The sequence below is a fragment of the Triticum urartu genome, chromosome 3 (assembly GCF_003073215.2).
Source record: "Triticum urartu cultivar G1812 chromosome 3, Tu2.1, whole genome shotgun sequence".
Taxonomy (NCBI): domain Eukaryota; kingdom Viridiplantae; phylum Streptophyta; class Magnoliopsida; order Poales; family Poaceae; genus Triticum; species Triticum urartu.
In genome coordinates this window covers 135,108,366-135,114,727 of record NC_053024.1, presented here as the reverse complement: position 1 = coordinate 135,114,727, position 6,362 = coordinate 135,108,366, and the positions used below count along the sequence as shown (strand labels likewise).

General features: G+C 39.4%; 1 long non-coding RNA gene across 8 annotated transcripts; it reads left to right on the top strand.

Annotated features, from left to right (window-relative positions):
* Positions 1-3,599: 3,599 nt before the first annotated feature.
* LOC125543300 lies at positions 3,600-5,747 on the top strand. 8 transcript variants are annotated; one of them, XR_007298376.1, is made up of 4 exons: positions 3,600-3,735; positions 3,904-4,741; positions 5,227-5,310; positions 5,375-5,747. It is a non-coding gene; the product is annotated as an uncharacterized LOC125543300 (long non-coding RNA). The 8 variants fall into 8 exon arrangements; XR_007298372.1 differs by having other exon boundaries at positions 3,604-3,787; positions 3,854-4,741; XR_007298371.1 differs by having other exon boundaries at positions 3,606-3,787; positions 3,881-4,741.
* Positions 5,748-6,362: the final 615 nt, after the last annotated feature.

Below are 6,362 nucleotides of genomic sequence, written 5' to 3'. Positions count from 1 at the left end.
CATAGGTTCTATAAAGTATGCCAGCTGTATACCAGACCTGTCGTGTGCCTTGCCATGAGTTTGGCAAGGGGGTACAATAGTGATCCAGGAGTGTACCAGTGGACAATGGTCAAAATTATCCTTAGGTATCTGAAAAGGACTAAGGAAATGTTTCTCGATTATGGAGGTGATAAAGAGTTCGTCGTAAAGGGTTACATCGATGCAAGCTTTAACACCAAATCAGATAACTCGGAGTCTCAATCTGGATATGTATTGAACATGGGAGCAATTAGCTAGAGTAGCTCCATGCAGAGCATTATAGACATAGAAATTTGCAAAATACATACGGATCTGAATATGGCAGACCCGGTGACTAAACCTCTCTCACAAGCAAAACATGATCACACATTAGTACTCTTTGAGTGTTAATCACATGGCAATGTGAACTAAATTATTGACTCCGGTAAACTCTTTGGGTGTTAATCACATGGCGATGTGAACTATGGGTACTAATCACATGGCGATGTGAACTAGATTATTGACTCTAGTGCAAGTGGGAGACTGATGAAAATATGCCCTAGAGGCAATAATAAAATGGTTATTATTATATTTTCTTAATCATGATAAAGGTTTATTATTCATGCTAGAATTGTATTTATCAGAAACTTAAATACATGTGTGAATACATAAAACAAATATTGTGTCCCTAGTAAGCCTATAATAGACTAGCTCGTTGATCAAAGATGGTTAAGGTTTCCTAACCATAGAAATGTGTTGTAATTTGATAACGGGATCACATCATTAGGAGAATGATGTGATGGACAAGACCCATTCGTTAGCTTAGCATAATGACCGTTCAGTTTATTGCTATTGCTTTTTTCATGTCAAATACATATTCCTTCGACTATGAGATTATGCAACTCCCGGATACCGGAGGAATACCTTGTGTGCTATCAAACATCACAATGTAACTGGGTGATCATAAAGATGCTCTACAGGTATCTTCGAAGGTGTTTGTTGAGTTGGCATAGATCGAGATTAGGATTTGTCACTCCGAGTATCGGAGAGGTATCTCTGGGCCCTCTCGGTAATACACATCATAAACTTGCAAGCAAATGACTAAGGAGTTAGTCACAAGGTGATGTATTACGAAACGAGTAGAGAGACTTGCCGGTAACGAGATTGAACTAGGTATGAAGATACCGACGATCGAATCTCGGGCAAGTAACATACCGATGGACAAAGGGAATTACGCATATTGTCATAACGGTTCAACCGATAAAGATCTTCGTAGAATATGTAGGAGCCAATATGGGCATCCAGGTTCCGCTATTGGTTATTGACCGGAGAGGTGTCTCGGTCATGTCCACATAGTTCTCGAACCCGTAGGGTCCCCACGCTTAACGTTCGATGACGATATAATATTATATGAGTTATGTGACTTGGTGACCGAATGTTGTTCGGAGTCCCGGATGAGATCACGGACATGACGAGGAGTCTCGAAATGATCGAGAGATAAATATTGATATATAGGATGATGGTATTCGGACACCGGAAATATTTCGAGGGGTACCGAGTACTTATCGGGTCATCGGAAGGGGTTCGAGCACCCCCTGCAAAAGATATGGGCCTTATGGGCCAAGAGGGGAAACACACCAGCCACAAGAGGCTGGTGCGCCCTCCATATGGGCCGGCCTAAGGAGGGAAAGGAAAGGGGAGAAGGGAAATGAAAGTGTGGGTTAGGATTCCCACTTCCTTCCCTCTTCCCCTCCTCTTTCCTTCTCCCTCGGTTAAATATGGCAGGGGGCGCCACTTGGGGAGGACCCCAAGTAGGATTCGGCCTACTTGGGGCGCCTCCTGGCATCCTCCCCTCTCCCTCCCACCTATATATATGTGGGGGCGCCCTAGCACACACCAGACAATTGCCTAGCCATGTGCGGCGCCCCCCTTCCGCCGTTTACACCCCGGTCATATTTTCGTAGTGCCTAGGCGAAACCCTGCGGAGATCACTTCACCATCACCACCATTACGCCGTCGTGCTGACGGGACTCATCTACTACCTCGACATCTTGCTGGATCAAGAAGGCAAGGGACATCACCGAGCTGAACACGTGCAGAACGCAGAGGTGTCGTGCGTTTGGTACTTGATCGGTTGAAGTGCGAAGAAGTTCGACTACATTAACCGCGTTGTGAAACGCTGCCGCTTACGGTCTACGAGGGTACGTAGACACACTCTCCCCCTTGTTGCTATGCATCTCCATAGATAGATCATTGTGCGTGCGTAGAATTTTTTTTGTTTTCCATGCAACGATTCCCAACAAATCAAACTCTAGAAAAAATGTTGAACAAGTGGTTGGAAAATGTTAAATGTGTAAAGAAAAGATGTTGACTACATATTAAAATTAATATAAAAAATTGGTAATGTATATAAATTTGTTAATCAAGCATTTGAAAAAATATTGAACAAGTATTTAAAAATGTTCATCAAGCATCTGAAAAATATTAATCGAGCATCTGAAAAATGTTAAATTTGTATAGAAAAAATGTTGGTCATGTATTAAAAAATGAAGGAAAATTTGATCATGTATACGAAAAAATTAATTAAACATTTGAAAAATGTTGTACAAGTGGTTAAAAATGTTAACAAAGCATTTGAAAAATATATAATGTGTTTAGAAAAATGTTGACAGTGTGTTAAAAATATTAATATTGTATTAAAAATGTAAATCAAGCATTGAAAAATAATAAATGTGCATAGAAAGAAATTTAGACCATGTATTAGAGAATGTTAATCAAGCATTTCAAAAGGTTTAAAAGTGTGTATATGAAAAATGTTGACCATGTATTCAAATAACATTAATCTTGTATTTAAAAAAGTTAATCAAGCATTTGAATTTTTTTTAAATGTGTATAGACAAAATGTTGAATATGTATTAAAAATATTAAATTTATATTAGAAAAATGTTAAACATGCATTAGAAAAAATATTGTTGACATATACAAAAAAATGTAGAACGAAAACCAAAAAGGAAACACAATGAACCAAAGGAAAAAGGAAATGAAAAATAATACCAAAGAACCAAATGCAAAAAGAATGAAAAACAGTGACAATGGATAAAGAAACAAAGAATAAGAAAAAAATGGTCAAAAAAGAAGAAGAAAACTGAATAAGAAAAGAAAAATTGAGAAAAACAATGAAATAAGCAAAAGAAAAACCCAAAGAAAAAAACTGGAGAGGAAATACGAAAGACAAACAAAAAACAAAAAGAAGCGGAAAAGGAACGTGTAGAAGACTAAACGAAAATGAAGCAAACAGAAAGAAAAGAAAGATAAAAAGTAAAAAAAGGGGGGGAAGGGGGGGGGGGTACCAGAAAAACCCAGTGGAAACTTGATTCATTTTGCGTCAAGTAGAACGTGCCGTATTTCTTGATCTGGATCCCGATACTAGCCTTGTGGCTAGCACCATTCCAGTCGTCCGAGAACGTATCTGGTGAAACGAGCAAACTGGTGCACCAGATGCTCCAGCGATACATGGGCCGTTGGATTCAAAATAGAGGGACAGGATTCAGTGAGATGATGGGACTGCTGGCACATTTGCAGAACAGTCCTTGCAGTGCAGTTAAATGCAGCGATTTGACCTCACCATATCCAGATCGTGTTCTTCCCCTTGCCAGATTCTGTACCAGTGCAGCCGCCTGGTGCTATTGTTAAGGTCCAGCGAGCTCAAGAACTGATCTCAGATCTTCACCAAAATCAGTATTCTCTCTCTCTCTCTCCCTCTTCTGTACCACTCCAACAGGCAAAATAGGTTAGTAAATTTCGCTTGATCTCTCTCAATCATGTACCAATGGAGCGTCGTCTCACTGAAATCCAGATGGGTGATCTGATTTGTTGAAAGCAGTGCCTTGATTTCGTCTTTCGCAGCAGCGCCTTGTTGTGAGGGCATACTCAATCTACCACTAACGCCGCCGGTGGCACTATCCAACTACAGCAGCTCAAGGATCTAGATCTAGGTCTGTATGCTTCTTCTCAAAAGGCATCTTTTTATTGATTAAGATTTGGAATAGTGCGCTGTCAGCACAATATTTAGGTATGAGCTACGAGTATATTTCTACGATCTTCATGCAAATTACAAGGGATGCACTCCCTGTTTGGATCCTTTATTCGTAAACAATATTAAACAGAACTTGTACTTTACAATGTTCAACTGAACTTCGTGAAAGCATTAACAAGTTCATCTTCCTGATTTTATTATCTACAGTAGTTCATCTTTTGGACAAAACTGGTTTTTTTCAGTCTCCTATATACAATGTATACTAAACCATGACTTGCAGAATGTCGGTGTTCCTTACAATCCATTGCAAACCTCATATATTGTTCCCTATAATTTGTTTGAAAAAACATGATATAGTAGTGAACTGACCTTTTTATTCTATAAATGCGATACTTTGGGATCCCTGTTTTATCTGGTAGCAAATTTTTAGTAAAAGACAATCCAATGTTAGTTTCGCATAGAGGATAGAGCTGCCTATGATTGCTTATGTGATTGCTATGAGATTCATAACCTATGTTAGTTTCAATGGATTTGCAAGATGGGGTGTCACTCCAAAGTTTGGCTTGGCTCATTACTATGTTGGAAGGTCATTATGGAGTCTTATTGCCTGGAGCTGGTAAATCTGTTGAAGATGCGGACCGCGAACAGGGCTGCAATTCTTCATGTTCTTATGCAAATCAGAAGCTGCTTTTGACATTGACAAGGCAGGTAGCCAAAGTTGTTGCATCCAAGAATTATGCATAAAACAATGCATCGCCATTTCCTGCTCTTGGTTGCATATGTGGCATGTCCCTGGTTTGGAAGCACACCCTTGTACCTTATTATCATCTTATTTAGGTTGCGAAATTGATTCCTTCAGTGGATAGAATTTCATGCTCACTTTATTTGCATGCCACTGTACTGGAGGATTTGTTTTAGAAACTATATGACTAGATATTGGTACTGATTTTAATTTGAGGTAATATCACAGCAACTTATTTCATATAATATTTAGGTACACTTTCACTTTATTGTTTTCATCTAATATGTTGGGGCTATTTTTGACAAAAAGATATGAGATTATCATATTTTTTCAGAAATCTGAATGCAAACTTGTTGTACCTCTTTTTCTTCTGTTTTTCGTTTTGAGTTATTGTCCCTTCCTCCATCTCGCTATCCTTTGCTTCCCAATAACGACTGTTTATACTATATAGCTGCAGTGAAGAATGACATATCAAGATTACTTACATACATATTGTCAGGCCACATAAGCCTCTTCCGCGACCACTCATTGGCAGGTAAATATTTCTATATCATGTTTTTTATGGTTGCTCCAGAACTGACTATTCGGTGATTATTCAGATTCAGGACCATCTTTCATGCTCCAACAATAGTTTGCCTTTGATCTTCAAATCGATTAGTTGAAGGCATGACCGGATAATCTTCAGAGTAGGAGTCATCTTCATATGTCTCCTAGTTGGCAGCTCATGAAACTGATAATGTCACCTCCCATACTAGTACAGATCATGTCTGGTTGTCTCAGACTCCGATTTTTCTGGAACCATGTAATCAGCAAGAAAGTACACTTGGTAACAAAATTTAGTATGCGGCTTGTTTGTATTTTAGAAGGGCGGTTGCTGTACGATTGATGTGTATGCTTGTGATGTCTCAATGTAAAAGACGTGATGTTCTTCCATGGAAGCTTCTAAAGATCTTTGGTTCAGTTGCAAAACAACATCTGCTTCTCTGATACTTTTTTTAGGAAAGAGGCCACATCTGCTTCTCTGCTTATCTGATACAGTACTATTAATATTGTTGAGCTTTCCAACTGCGTGAAGAATCAATTTGATTTTTTTTGTAATTTTTGCTAAAGTCAGCAATGGGCAATCACACAACAGTTAGATTAGCTGATACAAGAGCACAACTTGTCAAATTCCTCAGCTTGTTTAAAACAGAAGCTCGGTAGTACAGAGCGACCTGGAGTAGTAGTACAGAACAGAGGAAAAGCGAGGTAGACGAACTAGCCTTGGGAGGTCCATCCGATATATTAAGCTAGATTTGAAGGTCTGTTTTGCAAATGTACCAACAGCTCCCCTTACAGATGCATCTTGCCCCTTGATTTCGAATCTAATGGCCCATAACCTGGTGGTGCACCTGGTGCATGAGTCCGTCCGTTTCACAGGATACGTTCTCCGTCCAAGAGACCAAGGTTCGAATCCCGCATGCTCTTTTTTCTTCACTATTTTATTTTAAGTGTGCGGGAGTGTGCTGGCATGTTACTGTAGACTCTTGCAGTGAGAGTTGCTTCCATCTCACTTAATGCGAGATATAGCTCCCTGCAGTTTGCCAC